This window comes from Ictidomys tridecemlineatus, chromosome 5, assembly GCF_052094955.1.
Source record: "Ictidomys tridecemlineatus isolate mIctTri1 chromosome 5, mIctTri1.hap1, whole genome shotgun sequence".
In the NCBI taxonomy this organism is placed as follows: domain Eukaryota; kingdom Metazoa; phylum Chordata; class Mammalia; order Rodentia; family Sciuridae; genus Ictidomys; species Ictidomys tridecemlineatus.
The window spans coordinates 157577072-157595347 of NC_135481.1; the positions used below are offsets into that span (position 1 = coordinate 157577072).

At 44.2% G+C, this 18276-nt stretch overlaps 1 protein-coding gene across 8 annotated transcripts in view; it reads right to left on the bottom strand.

Moving 5' to 3' along the window:
* Positions 1 to 17297, bottom strand: part of Rin2 (Ras and Rab interactor 2) — a 219266-nt gene extending 201969 nt beyond the window's left edge. For 2 of the 8 annotated variants that reach the window (XM_040275764.2, XM_040275765.2), the window contains exons 1-2: positions 16493 to 16651; positions 10592 to 10654 (exon numbers count right to left, since the gene is read on the bottom strand). The gene's annotated coding sequence lies outside the window, so the exon portion shown is untranslated. Of the gene's footprint in view, positions 1 to 10591; positions 10655 to 16492; positions 16667 to 16869 lie in introns of those variants that run through there. The other 6 variants (XM_040275766.2, XM_078051340.1, XM_021723129.3 and 3 more) reach the window with 4 other exon arrangements.
* Positions 17298 to 18276: the final 979 nt, after the last annotated feature.

Sequence of the window (18276 nt, forward strand, 5' to 3'; positions counted from 1 at the left end):
TTGAGCTCTTTACGTAATTCCATCATCCTGTCCTCTAAAGTAATCCCAAGAATCTCTTCTCTCACCTGCTTCAGGAAACTTGTGCTTGGCTACTCGGTGGTAGGAAGGGACAAAAATTGATATTTAAGTCATTGTTGATGCCCTATGTAAGCTGAGTTTAGATACCTGAACTCTTTCTTTATCAATTTTTTGGAGACAAAGGCCTGTAAGTCCTGCCTGTGGGAGCCAATTGACAGCCCTTGAGAGCAATTGCTCCTTGGGACAGAACCTCAGAGTTAGAATAAAGGAACCTACAAAGTCAGAGCAACTATAGCTGGTCAGGTGCCAATCAAGGGCACGGTAGTGAATTTTACAGAAGTTAAAATGATTCATTTTATTTAAATCATACCATCATAGTATTTTATTTATTTATTTATTTTTAAGAGAGAGTGAGAGAGGGGAGAGAGAGAGAGAGAGAGAGAGAGAGAGAGAGAGAGAGAGAGAGAGAGAGAGAGAATTTTTTAATATTTATTTTTTAGTTCTCGGCGGACACAACATCTTTGTTGGTATGTGGTGCTGAGGATCGAACCCGGGCCGCACGCATGCCAGGTGAGCGCGCTACCGCTTGAGCCACATCCCCAGCCCCCATCATAGTATTTTATAATAATTATGAATCGGTACTGAATTGTTTTTATTTTCTTTCTTTGTCATAATCCATGATAGTAGAGTGATTGTGATCAGAATCACTCTATTACCAGGAATTTTGAGATTCTACTACTTACCTCCCAAATACAGTAATTTGGCATCTAGTGAACTGAAGCCAGCAGGAAGGAGTTAAAGTGAATTAAGTGATTACATCTCAAGAGACATGTGCCTGGCACCTAACAATGACACTAAAGGAAGATTGTGAAATAAAAGGGACACCAGTGGAGGAATGGAGGGGAACCAATGAGTAGGAAGAGGAGAGGGAAAGCGGAAGTCAGGAGGAATGAAACTGACCAAATTATATTGTTACATTGTGTGCTCGTACAAATATGTAACAATGAGTCACATTCGTGGGTATAATGTTAATCTACCAATACAGTTTATATTTTTAAAAAAACCAGATCATGGAAACCAGTGACATGGATTTAATGGACAAACAAGTCCCCAAATCCATGGTCAAGAATCACTCACTCCACTTGTCCAAGGAAGCCTTCAGCTCCCGTTCTTTATTTGTACACATTCCAGAGAAGGTTGCCAGAGCACCCCCTGCACCCCACTCACCTGGCTGCTCAAGGCAGGACACAGGCAATTCACGTCGGGCATTTTGACCATGGAGTAACTGCTTCTCACTGAGAATGCCTGTCTTCTGATTTTGTGAACTGGTTGCACTTTCTGGATATCTGATGTCTCTCTCAATTTACACTTGTTTATGAGTTGAATTGTACCCTTCCAAAAAGGTTATGTTGAAGTTCTAACCTCCAGTGTGTGACCTTATTGGAAGCAGAGTCTATGAAGATTTAGCCAAGTTAAAATAAGATGGGGGGGGGGGTCGGCTTTAATCCAATATCAAAGGGGAATTTGGACACAGACATGGGCAGAAGGAAAATGATAAAAGGTCCATACACAGGGAGAATGTCATGTGAACACTGAGGGTTAGATTGAATCAGTTGCAAGATAAAGAATGCTGGAGGCTACCCGAAGCTAGGAGAGAGGCCTGGAATGAGCCATCCTTAGCATCTTCAGAGAAAGCATGACCCCTGCCAACATCTTGATCTCAAATTTCTGGTCTCCTGTCAGACAATAAATTTTTCTTTTAAGCTGCCCAGTCTGTGGTTTTTGTTCTGTAGCCCGAGAAAATGGATATTCCCTATTTTCTATGTGGGAAAATTATGGAGACAGAGAAGTTCCTGAGTGTAGCTGGTTTTGACAGATCTGATATGAACTGTGGTTTCTTTATTAAGTAAGAAAGTTACTTTACCTCTCTGTGTCTCAGTTTCTACAATCTGAACAAAAAGGGAAAATACAACTATTTCATGAGTACCACGAGGACACATGAAGCACCTAACAGGCTTGTTAGCATTTTAAAATGAGGCCTCATATGTGAAGCCCAGGGCAGAGAGTCTGGCATATGGGGAGCACTCAGTACCCTTACCTACTATGATTATTACTTGGGATCCTTAAGCATTTGTCAGATGAAGCTTATGTCTCATGCAACATGTAACATGAGATCTGCATGTTCCCAGCTTCATGGCATGAAGTCACACAGGGAGCTGTGTTCAGAAGGTTCAACATCAGATACTGCTAGAGAATTAAATGAGATGGGACTCAAACACTGACCATTGGGTCTGGTAGCAGAGAAGTCACTGGTGACCTTGACAGATCTGTTCTGGGTACAGCATCCTGACTAGAAAAGAGCTCAGAAAGAATGGGAGGAAGGGCTTGGAGACGGAGCATGGAAACTCCTGCCAAGGATTCTGTAGGAAAATGAAGTAGAGAAAGTAGAAGTTGGGGCTGGAGGCAGATGAGGGGTCAAGAGAAGTTTCTTTAAGATGGGCAGAGTTTTAGTATAATTGTGCCTAAATGGAAATGATCCAGTAGAGAGAGTCACAACAGCTACAGTAAAGTCCTTGAGTATAGGAAAGAAGCCAGGATCTACTGCAAAAGCAAAAGATGAACCCAAGAGAGGAGCAAAAATGTCCATCCACTGAAAGAGAAAGGGAAGCAGAGCACGTGGAGGCAGAGAAAGAGAGGCAGATGCAAGTTTGAGAATCGCATAGGGTGGGAAGGGTGGAAGTTCCTCTGATTAGCTCTAGTTTCTCGGTGAAATCATAACAAGGAGGGAAGGAGGATGCGGAAGGTTTAAGCAAGGAAGAATCAGAGTGGAATAATCATAACTCATTAGTGGATTGTGAAATCAACTTAGAAGGCTGCCTTCAGAATATTTTAATTAAATGAAATAACATAGGATCAAAGAGAGGAGAAAGGAAAGGAGGGGCAAGTATTGTCATATGGAGTGTAACAAGGGAGATATGTTGTAGGGATATGTTCTGAGCATGCTATCATGGGATGATTTTGTTGTGCAAACACCCCAGAGTGCACTGACACAAGCTAAGAAGGCTATGATATCATTAGGTGATACGATCTTATGGGACCCCTGTGATATATGAGATCCTTGTTGACCAAAACACCATTATGAAGCTAGGGTTGTATTAGTTCCTAATTCTTTTTCTCTACTTATATAAATGCACCTTTAAAACCAAGTTTCTCAAAGACTGATCTGAAGAGGAGAGCAGATGGACCAGGAAATGGTAGAACCCCTTGAACCTGAACCCTGGAACTTGGTTTGCTGGCCATGTCCATCTGCTTGGTACAGGCACAGCCCAGGGGAAGTGTGCTTCAGCCAGGGTTGGAAGTAGTCAGGAGAGTATTCTGGAGGAGACCAGGCAAGAGAATCAAGGTCTATGCAAAGGAGGGGTTAAAACTGCAGAACATGAAAACAGTACCCAAGAAGGAAGTAGCTCATGAGACAAGAGAGGGACAAAAGACAGACCAGGTGGCAGGGTCATTGGATTGTGGCATATGGTGGTGGCTGAGTTAATGCAACTCTACAAGAAAAATCACACTTCTTGCTTTCTTCTTGTTATAGTTTGGATCTTGAATGTTCCCCAAGGTCTATGAGTGAAAGACGTGGTCCCCAGTCTGTGGCACTATTGGGAGTTGGTAGAACCTTTAGGAGGTGGAGCCCAGTGGAAAGAAGTTTGTTATGGGGGCATGTCCTTGAAGGAGATATTGGGACCCCAACCCCTTCCCTTCTCTTGTTTCTCTCTCTCTCTCTCTCTCTCTCTCTCTCTCTCTCTGGTCCAAAGCAACAGGCCAAGCAACCAGGGACTGAAAACTCTGGAACTGTGAGTCAAAATAAACCTTCACTCCTTTTGTTTATCTCAGGAATTTCGTCACAGTGATGGAAAACTGACTAACATACTACCTAAGCTTCAGAGCAAGGGAAATCTTATTCTTTGCAAACATTTATTCACAGTGATCTTCTGTTAATTGGCTTATCTATTTCTGTGCTGGGATTTTCATATGCTGCATTAAAAATTTTTGAAATCAAATTTTATCATATATGTGTGTGTGTGTGTTAGTTTTCTCAGTACTCACCAAAAATGTTTCCTCTAAAGAAATTTTGTTAAATTAAATAATACTTAACCACAGAGTTGATCATATAGTCATATATCAACTTCAGTTAAGTCAACATTCAACTGCTATTTTGCTATATCAGTTTTTGTCTGTTTCTGGAATGTTTATTTTATGAAAACAAATCATAACCCTGGGGTAGAGGGTGGAGCTCAGTTGGTAGAATATGTGTTTAACATGCATGAAGCCCTGGATTCAATCCCCATCACTTCCCAATCACAATCCTGGCAAAATATGAAGTCTTGGTTCTTATACCAGATTTATTTTCTCTGGAAATCCCTAGTATGTCTTTCCCAGAAGGCTTTCAAACTTTATACTTTCTTCCATGGGAGATATAAATAATTCTGACAATCAATTTGTTTGTTGGTTTGCTTATTTGGTTTTGGTACCAGGGAACTCAGGAGCCCTCAACCAATAAGTCGCATCTCCAGCCCTTTTTACTTTTTATTTTGAGACAGAGTCTTGCTAAGTTGTAAGTGTCACTAAGTTGTGGAGGCTGGCTTTGAACTTGTAGTTCTCCTGCCTTGGTCACTCTGAGCCCCTGGGATTACCACACTGCCTAGCTCAACTCAGAGCTTTAAATGAGCTATGGGAAAATAGTAGCTAAAATGTTGCCCATTCCTTTTGTGTTGTGCCTTTTCATTTGTTGTTACAGTTGATGATTTTTTCTCTTGCAATTACCATTTTTATTATTTCTTGATTCTTAAACTTGATGAAAAAAAAACATGCCTTTAAAGAAACTTAAAGCGATGTATTTCCATCTTAGACCAATAGCTTAAATTCATGATGTATCTTTTGAGATCTTGAACCCTCATATTTAAAATCTCATCGGACTCCATGTGGTCCTGCCAGGTTATTCTGTCTTCTTTGTCTCAAGGACCACTTCAGCTGCTGCCTGTTCAGAAAAGCAGATGTGTGGACTTCTTCCTGGTGGTTTATCCCTGTTAGGATCTTCACATTAAATTAAAACCTCCTGGTAACAACATGCTTCACCTCTGCAGCCTTCTGGGATTGGTTAGTTTGAAACAATTTGCATATCTAGCCCTTTTATGCTTCTATTGGTAGGGTCTGTGCAACCTGCCAGAGATGGGAAGGGGAGAAGGAGGAAGACCAGCACAGCAAGGATGGAGGAAGGATGATATATATGGACTCAGATGCTGTATTCAGGGACTAAAGATTTAAAAAACATTGGCCTGGGGGAGTGAGGGTGTGCGTTACTGTGCCCTGACATGACTAGGAAAATTTCCATCCAATCATCACATTCTCTGGTTTCCTAAGTCCAACATTCTCCTTATTCTCTATCCAACCAGGTGTGGTGACACATGCCTGAATGTTAGAGTCTGTAAACAAGTCTGGATGGCGCCTGGCAAAATGCCAGAGGGAGTGGTTTGTGAAGTAAGGCCAGCGAGCCATTAAGTGTGGAGATTCCTTATTGGTTGACTGCTGTATCTAATTTATGCTAATTAAGATAAGCTGTGTGGAATGTATATATACCCTCCTGTCCTACAATAAACGGCTCCCACTCCTGCTGTATCAATGTACACAAGTTGTCCGTCAACTCCCAGTGGCTAGGGAGACTGAGACAAGAGGATCTCAAGTTTAGGGTCAGCCTCCGCAAATTAGTGAGGGCCTAAGAAACTTAGTGAGACCCTGTGTTAAAATTTAAAAAAAAAAATTTAAAAGACTGGAAATGTGGCTTAGTTTTAAAGTACCTCTGGGTTAAATCTCCAAAAGTCCCAGCCCAAAGAAAAAAGAAGTCAACATTCTCTGCCCAACACCTCATCAGTTACTCTTCAGGGAACCTGGAGCCAATAATAATAGAAACAGAAAGCTAACTATTTCCAAGAAGGATATTTATATCTCAATAGGCATCCAATGATTACACGGAATATTTGTAATAAAACCCAATGCATAAAATTCCACAGCAGAATTGTCAGAAGCAAAGACTGCTGGAAAAGATGGTTTCTGGTGGGTTGGTGTAACGACTCACAGGCCAGGAGGCCAGCTATGTTGTTATGGTTTGGATCTTAAATGTCTCCCAAAGGCCCATACACAAAGGCTTAGACCCCAGCCCACAGCTCTGTTGTTAAGTGTGGGAACCTTTAGGAGGTCAGGCCTAGTGTAAGGAAGTGAGGTCAATGAAAGTGTGCCTTTGAAGGGAATATTGGGATCCCTCTCCACTCCTTCCTCCCTCCCTCCCTCCCTGCCCCCCACCCCCACTTTCAGCAGCGGGGTTAAGTGAACGTCTTTGTGATGTTCAGTGAGGTGGACATCTCTGTTCTGCTATGTGTTCCCTGCCGTGAGATTCTGCCTCACCACAGGTCCAAACAACACAGCCAGCCAACCACAGACTGTAACCTCTTACACTGTGAACCAAAACAAACTTTTTTTCCCTTGAAGTTGATTCTTTTAGATATTTTGTCACAGGGGCGGAAAGCTGACACCTACGTATTATCATGCCTGGCTGAGGGTAGTCAAAACCTCCTGTTCATCACACATTTAGGAGACCACAAGGAAATGAAAAAGCCTAGATTCTTCCCTGCCAGTTTGTGTGCAGCTGAGAATAGGCATCCCAGACCCCAGGTGCCAGTGGTCTGCCCACAAGTCCTCAGGTCCTTTTACCATGTTGCTGTGCATTTTTACTTGTATAGGCGGCACCTGTTTGGGTGGAGAATGGCCCTCAGGATCTGGGGGCTTGATTTGCCTGTGTGCAGAGAGAGCTGGAAGTGCCTGGGTGGCGTTCAGCCAAAGTGTGACTGACACAAGGGTATGAGTACTCCAGTAACCTGGCCTCTGGTCTGGCTACTCTGATGAGGGTCCACACTGTTTCCAGAACTTTCCTGTGAAAGTGTGCCCAAGTTGGCCTCTGTGGCCTTTGTGGGATATGTACCCTTGCGTGGCTTCCCTCCCCGTCATCTCTCCCATCCCCTATTTTCCTGTGACATGTCCTAGTCCATTTTCACATGAATCCCCCCACCTCAGGGTCTGCTTCGAGGGAACCTGGCCTAAGACAGAGATCTTCCAAATCTCCAGTTATAGACAAAGGAGGCTGTTTCTACTTAAATTTAAAAAAAAAAAAAAATAGGGCACAAGTCCATGTCAGACCTAAGCATTTATTTGTTGTCTGGACTGTTTCCCTCAGACTTTCACCTCTTCCCATACAGTCTGATTCTTTAAGACGAGATGTCGGCCCAAGAGTCCTTGCCTCTCCTTCCTCGACTGAAAGTCTTCAGAGGGTCCGGACCATGTCCTCAACACCCTGACCATCCATCTCTGCTTGTTTTGTGGAACCTTGCATCCTAAGTGGAACCCTAAGGGATGATGTGTTCCTTGCTCCAATGCCCCCCTTGGTTCTCATTCTCTGCACTTGGTATTCCTGCCTAGAAGCCTCTTGCTAATAGCTAAGACCAATGAGTCCATCCATCACAGCTGAGCCACTCCTTTCACTGTGAGTCACCATTATCAGATGCCAGGACAGGACTGAGTGCCCTTTCTAGAGGCGACCACATCAGCCTTGGATAGAAAGAAGACTAGAGCCCACCCTGTTCCTGCCCTTTCCTAGCCTTGCTCTTGGAAATGCCTCCATCTCCAATCCCGGAGTCCCACAGTTTAAGGGAAGGGGATCACCTGAGCCAACATTAAACTGGAGTAGGTAAACAGTACTATTTAGATCATATGTATAGCATTCGGCCACCCTGTAAACTGTTTACAGAAAAACAATGGCTAAAAATATTAGGCATAATTGGGGCAAGATATGTACCCAGGGAATATTATATATAATATTATTTTGGAATACTAGGAACACACTAACTGTTAAGGCAGGAATTTCAAAATATGGAAAGAATGGGCAGGACACCCCATGGACACATGGCCAGGAATGGGATTCCACCTTGTGGGAAGGACAGGGAGATGTCTTATTGTCATTTTTGTATGCTGGACCTCACCCAACCCTGATGGAGAAGATAAGAAGCTATGAGGACATTCAGCATTTTTTAGGGGGGATTGGCTAACTTCACTTAGCATAATCTTCTCTAAGGCCATCCATTTCCCTGCAAATGCCATGATCTTTTCTTTTTTAGTGCTGAGTAATATTCCATTGTGTATAAATGCCACATTTTTTTTTTTTATCCATTCATCCACTGAAGGGCATCTAGGTTGGCTCCACAGTTTAGCTATTGTGAATTGTGCTGCTAGAAACATTGATGTGGCTGTGTCCCTGTAGTATGCCGTTTTTAGTTCCTTTAGGTATAGTCCGAGAAGAGGAATAGCTGGGTCAAATGGTGATTCCACCAATCCCCCCCCCCCCCGAAAAAACAAATGCTGAATGTCTTCTCTGATATAAGGGGGGTGACTCAAAATGGGGTTGGGAGGAAGAGCAAGGGAGGAAGATTACCTCTAGATAAGGAATACAGGTGGAAGGGAAAGGGAGGGAGAAGGGGAATAGCAAGGATATTGGAAGGAGACGGTCATCATTATACAAAATTCATGTATGAAGATGTGAATTTGGTGTCGACATACCTGATATACAGAGATTTGATAAATTGTGGTATAAAGATGTATTAAGAATTGAAATGCAAAAAAAATATGAAAGTAATGCACTCCTGTATTGTGATGTATGTAAGAAATAATAAAAAAAACAATTAATCAAAAAAACAAAATCAGCAGAGAGAGAGAGAGAGGAAAAAAAAAAAAGAAGCTTTGAGGAAGCCACTGTAAATGAAGCACTTTCCTCAGCCTGGGAGGGACACCCTTCCCGTCTGCTCCTGTTCTACCACTGCACTGGCTGCCAATCCCTCCCTCTCCCCCAGACTTTTCTCTAGACTTCTTTGCTCATAAGCATGAAACCTGATGTTTTTATGGCCCACAGGGGTAGAGTCTCTATCTTTTGGCAACAACAGTCAAGCCTAGAATCAGAGGAACCTTTTCATGGAAAAATACATTTTTCTAGCATCTCTGCCTTTGTTCTCATTTGGATTCCATTTCCAAGGGGGAAAACCATTGCAAAGGGAAATAACAAAGATTTTCAAGTTCAAACTCACACTAGTGGGTCTGTCTCCCAAGTCAAGCACTGACCACACAGCTCTGTCCTTGCCAGTAATGTGTCAGGCTACAAGATCCTTGAGGCCAAGAATCATAAAGGGAGCCCTGCACGGGCCAGATTACAAATGAACCTTGGAGTCAGCCAAGATCCAACACCTCCCAGAAATGCTGAAACCAGAAGCCATATCTCTGCAGCCTGGTCGTATCACCAGGCAGCCCAGGGACCAGTGAACACACTTGGTCAGAATGTACATGATGCCTGCAGGCTTCAGGGACCTGGTTTACCAGATGAAGAGGGTCCAAAACTATCCAGTTTCTTCTCAAATTAGTGTGTAGGTTTAATGTAAGTCGAAACAAATCCCATGAAATAAAATTAGATTGAAAAGACCGAGTTGGCAGCCATAAAGAAGAACGAAATTATGGCATTTGCTGGTAGATGGATGGAACTGGAGAATATCATGTTAAGCAAAATAAGCCACCACCACCCCCAAATCAAAGGCCAAATGTTCTCTGTGATATGTGGATGGTAATTCACAATAAGAGGGGGAGGGTAGGGAAGAATAGAAGTACTCTGGATTAGACAAAGGGGAATGAAGGGAAGGGAGGGGGAATGAGAATAGGAAAGATAGTGGAATGAATTGGACATTAGTGTCCTATGTACACATATGATTACATGACCAATGTAATTCTACATCATATACAACCAAAAGAAGGAGAAGTTATATTCCGTATATGTATAATATGTCAAAATATATTCTACTCTTATGTATAACTAATAAGAACCAATAAAAAATTAAATTAAAAAAAAAAAAGACTGAGTTGGGTACAGTGGCATGCATCTGTAATTCCAGCAATTGGCCGAGAGTGGGGTTAAGGAAAAAAGATCACAAGTTGGAGGCCTGGCTCAGCAACTTAGCAAGACTCTGCCTCAAAAATTAAAAACAAACAAACAAACAAACAAACAAACAATAAAACAAGGCCAGGCATGGTGGCACATGCCTAAATTCCAGTGGCTCAGGAGACTGAGGCAGGAGGATCACAAGTTCAAAGCCAGCCTCAGCAACAGGGAGGCACTAAGCAACTCAGTGAGACCCTGTCTCTAAATAAAATACAAAATAAGGCTGGCTGGGGATGTGGCTCAGTGGTAGAGTGCCCTTGATTTCAATCCCCAGTACCAAATAAATAAATAAACAACAACAACAAAGGTTGGGGACATCAGTGGTAAAGCAGCCTGAAGTGTTTGATCCCAAGTAAAAAAAAAAAAAAAAACGCGTGCACACACACACACACACACACACACACACACACACACACACACACGAGACTAATGAGAAAATTTGTCAGGAAATTTTTAGTGGGAGGATAAAGGAGCAGAAATTGGAATGGGACTTACCCTTCCACATGCATGTGTCACAGAGCTGGAAATAAGCAGTTTATTCACCAAATGTTACTGGGCCTGAGGGCAAATTATTGATAAAAAAAAAAGAATTAAATTTCCTTCTTCCTTCATAAACTACCTGCCAAATGATTCCAAATGAATTTAAACAGTAATCTGTAAAACTGAAACCACAGACATTTAAAGAAAATATGAATGTGTAGTTGTTTGAGAACTTGGAAAGATTTCTTCTGTGCACAGGAGCCATGAAAGGAATCCAGAGGAAATGTACAAACAGTAGACTATGCAGGCAGAAGAGTAAAGCTTTTGGGTGATGAAAAGTCATGAACATGCAGCGCTTTGGGGACAAACATCCGGATGGTAAGATGATGAGTGTTGAGGTACCTCCTGTATTTTGACACCTGTGTGTGGAGGTCAGCTAAAGGCCAGGGCTGGTCCTGTACACAGGCAGCTGCTGACTACAGCTCTGAGCCAGGTGTGGGCTTTTGGCTGACTTTGGGAGACTCAAAGGTCCAGGTGCAATGAACCATGCAGCAACCCTCGGTTACCACCCAGGTAACGGAGGACAGATATTGGCCTCCATTCATTTTTCAAAAGTATTCTTGAAAGCCAGTCATAATTTAAATGCAATGGGGAGTTAGCTATTAGGAAAAAAAATAATGTGATAATTTCTCTCACCAGGAAGAAAAATGCTTCATAAAACAAATTGAATTTCATCTAGCTATTTAAAGCAGCTACATGTTTGGGTTTCTGAATTTTGAATTTCTGATCTAGCAAATAAAATTCTATCTGTATCGTAAAAATCAAAATATCTTTTTATCCCATTCCTTGAGTGGATCTACTCAATTAAAGGAAATTCTTCATTAAAACAAATGTTTCCAAGTCTGATTTTTAAAATGACTCAAATTCTGAGAATTTCAGGCAAGTGGGGGATTGCAGGCTAATATCTACCTCTGTGAAGTGTTACTTGGCCACGTGTTGTCATCAAATAAGAATGACATATAAACTCACAGCAGTAATTAGCATACTTCTTGAATTCATTTCTCATTTGCATACTGTAAATCTCAGCGATATCATTTAAATCAGTCTTAAGATGGTTTTAAAATATATAGCAATACGTTTTTTTAACCTTTTCTACCCAATATAGAATCAGAGGTTCTCAATTAGGGTCCACCAATTTTGGGGGGTATTCAAAATTAGTAATGGAGGTGTTGACAACCAAAGATTCTTGACCAAAAATATAATATCTCATACAGGCTGAAATATATATATCTCCCCACTTAAAAAATAAAATCCAACTGGGCTGTGGATGAAGCTCAGTTATAGAACACTTGCCTAATGTGGGAGGCCCTGGTTTCACTGGGGAAAAGAAAAACAAAAATATAGCTCTATTTTCTTAGAGTCTTTAACAAAATAGCTCTATTTAAAATTTTACTAAAACATTAGTGAGTTTAAAAACAGTTTCTACTACAAAAAGCAGCATGGTTTAATCATTCATGCATTTAATGCTCTTGAGTCCTTTCATTAGAAAGGACTGTATTAACTTGGGTGGTTCTGTTCACACTCTGTAGAATCTCCACACTTCTGGTTCACATTAGAAATGCTTAAGCTGGAATATACCCTGTGTCCTGACCAATTAGACACTGGCCATAAATCAGCAGGCTGAAAGTCTAGATTGTCCAGTTTATCAGCACAGCCTCTTTCTTCCTCCTCCCCAGCTTCACAATCCCCTTCTCCACACCCTCTAGACATTAGCTTCCAGAATTACACCTTCACCCCTTTCCTGCTTGACCTGTGGTTTCTCCCTGGGCAAGTTCACCTATTCTCGATTCTCTCCCTGCTGGGCCCCAGGGACTCCCTGTGTTTCTTGTTGCTTATTGAACCTTTCTGTCAGTGACATAGAGGACTCTTAAACTCAGTGGGTTAACAATCACACTCAGTATGTATTTCCTCCCTACCCTCTTGCTTGGTCACACATGCAAAAACATAAAAGTGTGCATGCACTCACAGACACTCTCACACACACTCTCCTGAACTCCTTGGCTTGAGTCAAAAGTCATTATCTTTTCAATTATCTAACTCACCTCCCTTTGGTATCCCCACCCCACCTTTATTTTGCACAAAACACTCCTTCCCTTGGCTTCTGTGATACCACCCTATTTAATACTTATCTCTGAATGAGACTCCTTGCTTTCCATACTTTGGAAAACTCTATGAAACAAATCTTGAGATTTGCTCAGCATTAGAAAACTAGAATTGTCTGAGATGAATGTTAAATTTATGCAGCTTTCTTTTTGATTACTGTATCTATCACCTTTCATGGGGCTTCTCTGCTAGCCCACAATTCTCCTTTGAGTCACTGAAATACAAACTCTGCTTCCCCACTTCAACTTCTCTTTAATTGCAATTGAGCCTGAATAGCCAAGGTTACAGATCTGTGGAAAGTTCCTTAAGAGTCAGTTGCAGGCAAATCTTAGAAGCAACCAATTTCAAACAATAGGTGCATATGAACATATATACCTCCTGGAATGAAGGATCCACCGTTAGCAGCCCCCAATTCATATCACCCTCGTTTGAAACTGGGTGCATCTATGTCGGTGTTTGCCTGCAATCTACTGTTAGGGCACTTTTCAGGAGTAAAGGAAACATGAACCACCTAGAGAATGCAGGTGGCCAGTACCCAGGGAGAAAGGGAACTGAAAACTCATTGAGTAGGTCTATATTCTCATTCAGTGGATGTGATAAACCAAGATAAAATGGTGCTCTTAGTACAAGAATCCAGGGTTTCTATCCCATATGCACAGTTGCATTTGAGACCATAAGAGCTGGAAAGGCTGGTTTGCTGCACTCTGCCCAACCCCCCAACAAGCCCTTCTGGGTAGGATGAGGGCAGCTCCCGAGTCCCAGATCTGATCAAAACCTGGGGAAATGATTCATGTCAATCAGATGCACAGAGTTGGCAAACCAATAACTGACTCCAAATTTAAAAGGAGGGTTACTATGCCTGCCTAATATCCGGAGCTTAGTTTTACCACCCTGAGTACTCCTAGCGGATGGGCTCCAGCTTCCTTGGAAACTGATCTAATCAGCTACAAATTTTGGGTGAAGATTTTTGGCACTATTTCCCCAAGTGGACTCTATTGGAACACTGGATTCAGAAGAGACTTTGCGGGAAAGTGTGTTCTGTGGCCAGATGAAGTTGGTGAACATTCCCCATTCCACACTATGATGTCATCCTAGAGTCCCAATGCACATTATAATAATAAAGATTCTGAGAAGTCCTACCCTTTTAAAAAGGCAGTTTATCATTAGCATTTCCTAACTTATTTTACCACTGTATCTCTACTAATTCTTTAATAAAGTTGCATCCTAACACACAGCTTGGTGTCTCCTGTTCTAGACCATGTTGCCTGGAGTCTGCCTTGGAGCACATCTACCTTTAGCAAGTCTAGCTGGGATGCAGCAGAATGACTTGGATCCTGGCTCTAGCCTTGGTGCTTGGACCCCTTTGTGGTTCCATCTCCTCACCAAATAATGCAATTAAGATTATTTTTTGTGAGAAACAATTGAGCTACTATTTTTAAAACTATGAAAACATTATCTACTTTCCCAAAAGGGTCCTAAGTATGACCTTCCTAAGTATATACTTCTTTCTGTGTAAGTCCTCAAAGTGTTTTGAAAAATCGATAACTTGTCCATTCATTTATTCAACACTAAACTCCTTCAGCAGTAGGTCGTAAGGCTATGATACGATTTTGAAACCTAGCAAGCTCATAGACTTCAGCAAGTGGAGTCCACTGCATATTACCTAGAAGGGATACATATACACATGTACATAAGGAATTCTGATGGCATTGGGGGGTTGCCTTTCCAGGGAAAGGAGGAGAAAGTCAAGGAAAACTTCCTTGCTGAACCTATGAGAATTCTTGAAGGATCATTAGATTAGGTGGGATGGATATACAAGAGAAGAAGTAAGCAAAACATCAAACTGACATAATGTAGGGATTATGTGAAGAATGGGCCCAATTAATGTGGACCTCCCCTTGACATCAGATGAAAAATGACTAGTCTGTCTCCTCCAAATAGAGGATGAGGGTTTAGCCCAGTAAGGAGGTTGTTTCTGAAAAGTGAAACTCCTCTTTAGAGTAGGTAGTGGGAGAGGGCACCTTTAGATAAGAGAGCGGCTGGGATGCTCCTTCTCAGCAAGCACACAACTTGTCCTAGAAGGAGCCATGGTTCCCCACCTTTCCTACTCTAGAGGTCAAGTGGGGGCTATTATTCTCTATTCTGTTTAACTGTCCAAAGGAGAATGTCTCAGACAGGGAGGTCCTGGTTGGTCTTCCCCATTGTCCTCAGCCTCCAAATATCGAAAGCAAACCCCAAAGCATATGTCAACAGCCTTCTCCCCCAAATCCCACATGCCAAAGCCCCTCACTACTCAGACCCCTCCCAAACCACAGCCTGTGACATCCCCTAAGGAGGTGAAAGCATGAAGAATGCACCAGTGTCCCAGAGACATGAGAAGCCTGAGGCATAATGGGAAGTGAGTACCTCTATAAACACTTATCAAAACATCCTTCTATGCTTGAACTAGAGACAAAGTCAATAGAAGCTCCAGAGTCAACAAACATGACTAGTTACCCAATCTGTGGCATGCCATTGTCCCCCCTCAAAAACCACAGAGTGGGGAAACCAGACAAATGGGAGAGGGGGGGGTGTTGTAAACGACTGCTTCCATTGCACAACGATGCAGCATCATAACAACCCATCTTTATTTAAAATGTTGATCATGAATTGTTTATCATGAATATTTTTACATTCGTTTCTTTTTTTAAAGATACCACATTAAAATACTAAACTTAATTACTGAGTGCTGTCAAATGTTTATTTTTGCTTCAATATTTATAAAGTCCTGTTGGTGAAGGAATGCTCTGAAGTTTTCTTATTGATCACAACATGTTCCTAAGAAACCCCAATGTGCCAGAAAGTGCGGTTACAATGTGTGCGGGGGTTTGTGTGCAGCCTCTTCTGCTGAACTAGGAAAGCCCCTGGGATTTGAGAGCACTGAGAAGAGAGGCGCCTCTCAGGGCTCAAGGGGGCTGATCTTGCCTTGTATTTCTTGGCTACATGTCACAGGCTTTAAAGCTTAAGTTCTGGAAACCCTGCGGTTCCCCGGCCATCCAGGGGCGCGCCATCGCTAGTGGGTGGACACCGCACTCGTGGGAGCCGAGGCCAAGGGTGGAGGCCGAGCCCTGAAGGGGGCTAGGAGGCCTTAAAATGGAAAAGTGGCCCCGTTCCTTCCCGGCAGGAACTCAGGACTCCTCCTCCGCCTGAGGCGACTCCATCAATCACTCTGGCAGTCCCAGCGCCCGCTTCCCGGGCTCGCTGACCCTCCCGCTGGGGTCTCAGCACTGCACCCAGTGTGTGTGACTCGGGGCCCGGGTCCCAGACACAGGCATAGGGCGTACTTGACACACCGCAGGGGGCCGCAGGTAGAACTCAACAAAGGTCCCCATCTCCCCACTCCCGTGCACGTGCCCAATCACACACTCAGGGACACACACACCTGCACCTCCCGCCATCGAGCCTGCACCACCTGCAGTTGCCACTCACCCACCCCCCCGCAGAGGTCTGCGGAGGCCACCCCGTGACCCTTCCTAGACCAGAGGCCGCCTTGCTCTGAGGAACGTCACCCTGTTCTCAATCCCGACCTCCGGAGTCCCTGGTGCCTCCTCCCCCATCCGCCCCCTACGACCTGGGGAGAAGGCTCCAAGGCTCTCTCCCGCAAATCTCCTCCGGATAAGGAGAGTGTGAGGTAGCAACTCTAGCCTGGAACCCCCCAACTCGCGACCTGGTGCGGGCACAGGGGGTGGGGTCTCTGCTACTGCCGCCCCTTACCTCTCGCGGGCCCTCCCCGCAGGTCCCCGAGGCGGGGGCGACCGGTGGCTCCTCTGAGGAGCGCGGGGCTGGGATTCCCCGCCCTGGAGGAGCAGGAGGAGGAGGAAGAAGAGGAGGAAGAGGGGGAGAGGGGAGGAGAAGGAGGACGAGGGGAGGGAAGAGCTTTGTGTTTGCCTCCCGCCCTCCCCTCGCCAGAAGCGCTAGCCATCCCCCCTCCTCCCCCAGCCACCCTCCAGACTCGCCGAGAAGGGGCGGGGGCGATGGGGTAGGAGATGGCGAGCAAAGCGCCTGCGCGACCCCAGGTCTGGCCATCCCCTTACCATCCCCCCGGTACCGCCCACCCTCCGCCCCTCCTGACGTCCGCCCGGGGCCCTTACCCGGTTACCAGAAACCCGGTCCGAGGCCAGAAGAAACTGAGATCCCAAAGTTTTATCTAGCCCGGAGCAAACTTGGCCGCACCGCCTTGCAATCCGCCTCGCGCCGCCGCCCCTTTCTTTTGCACTCCCCACGGAGGACCCGAGTTTTGTTCTTGGAGATTTTTCCCATTCTCCTTTCTTTAGCAGAGAGGCTCACCCACTCCGGGTAACAAGCGCCGCCGCCCAGCTTCGGATCCGGGTTCAGCAGCGCAGGCTGGGGAAGCCTCACCCCGCACCCGGGAGGCCAGCGCTCTCTGCGGTCCTTTGTCCCAGGCAGGGTCTTTAGCCTAGGACACGCTCTAGGAGCTCTGGCGACTGCTGCGTCCCCGCTGAGGGTAGTCTGTAAGATCCTAGCTGGCGAGGGGACTGCTTAGGGTTGAATGTGTGCTGGGCTGTCCAGCCCCGCCTGGCCCTGACTGAGCGCGAGAGGCAGGGAGCGGAATGTGGTTTGGCCCTTTGTAACCCCACTGGAGGCCGCTCAGAAAGGCTGGGAAGAAGGGAGGTGCGCAGCCAGTTCCCCACTGGGAACCAGCTGTTATTTTTTCTGAGTCAGGCGAGTCCTTGGTCATCTGCTGAATTTTCTCCCTTCCTGGGGGGTACAACTCCTTTGGGGGATAATTGGTGACAGTGTTAGAATTTTACCATACTAGCCTGTGTCACAAAGGGAAGCTCACAGGTGCACAGAAGTGGAAAAGAAACTGACAAAGGCTTTATTTTTGTTTTTGTTGATGCAGACCAATAACAGAGGGAACTTGGATTTCATTGTTATTTGGTGCTTGTGAATGGTGGCTTTTAAAATCTCAATATTTATCAGTTATTTGTCATTAGCTCAAGTTCCAGCAAAACATAAGCTTCTGCGCTCCTCTTCTTGTTTCAAGTGACTCATTTAATGAACAATGAGCACCTGCTATGTGCCAGGTGCTGTTCTAATGCTTGGGATGTGTTGGGGAGTAACAGAAATATCTCCCTGCCCTGGTGGAGTGGACCTTCTTGGGGGCAAGGCTGGAGACAGAAGGGAAGTCATGAACGTCAATAAGTAAATTATCTGGAATGTTAGAAGATGTTATAACAAAGACTTAGGCCGCTTTTGTTAAAAGCAGTCTCTTCATTTAGGCCTGTAGATGCCCAATTGTTAACTGAAGGCAGGATAAAGCCTGACATCTCTGCCTTCATTTTGTATCTGTCTCCTTTTTATTATCTTAAAGTTTGTGACCTGCTCAGCTCATCAGATAGGCATGTTGATACTTAAGGGATGTAATGCAAGGTCATTCAGCACTGAAATTACCTAACCTATCTCATCCACCTTCAAAACTGAGGGCATCTAAATCAGAGTAACTAAGGTATGTTGAAGATATGTGAAGACATTCA